Raw genomic sequence first — 347 nt, forward strand, 5'->3', positions numbered from 1 at the left:
CACATATTGACAAGATTGGCCATTTAACTTAAAATTATTTAATTTTAATATTTGTTTATATTCAACAATTTATATTGAGCTCGAGGCCGTTTAAATGAAAATTTATTGTGGGAAAGCAACAATAATTTGAAAAAATGGTAGAAGTGGTAGCTATTTGCCTCAGCCAGTTGCCTATGCACCGTGCTAAGTACGCCTTGTAAATTATCGTTTGCTTATTTCCACTATTTTCATTTTTGTTATGCCAACACAATCAAGCGCAGCTATTCCGCTGCAATTCACTTGATCATGTGGTTGTTGGTATTGTTGGTTTTTGCTAATAATTATATTTTTAGAATGTTTAACTTTTA

Source organism: Rhagoletis pomonella, unplaced genomic scaffold, assembly GCF_013731165.1.
Source record: "Rhagoletis pomonella isolate Grant_MI unplaced genomic scaffold, Rhpom_1.0 Rhpom_scaffold_00001, whole genome shotgun sequence".
Taxonomy (NCBI): Eukaryota; Metazoa; Arthropoda; class Insecta; order Diptera; family Tephritidae; genus Rhagoletis; species Rhagoletis pomonella.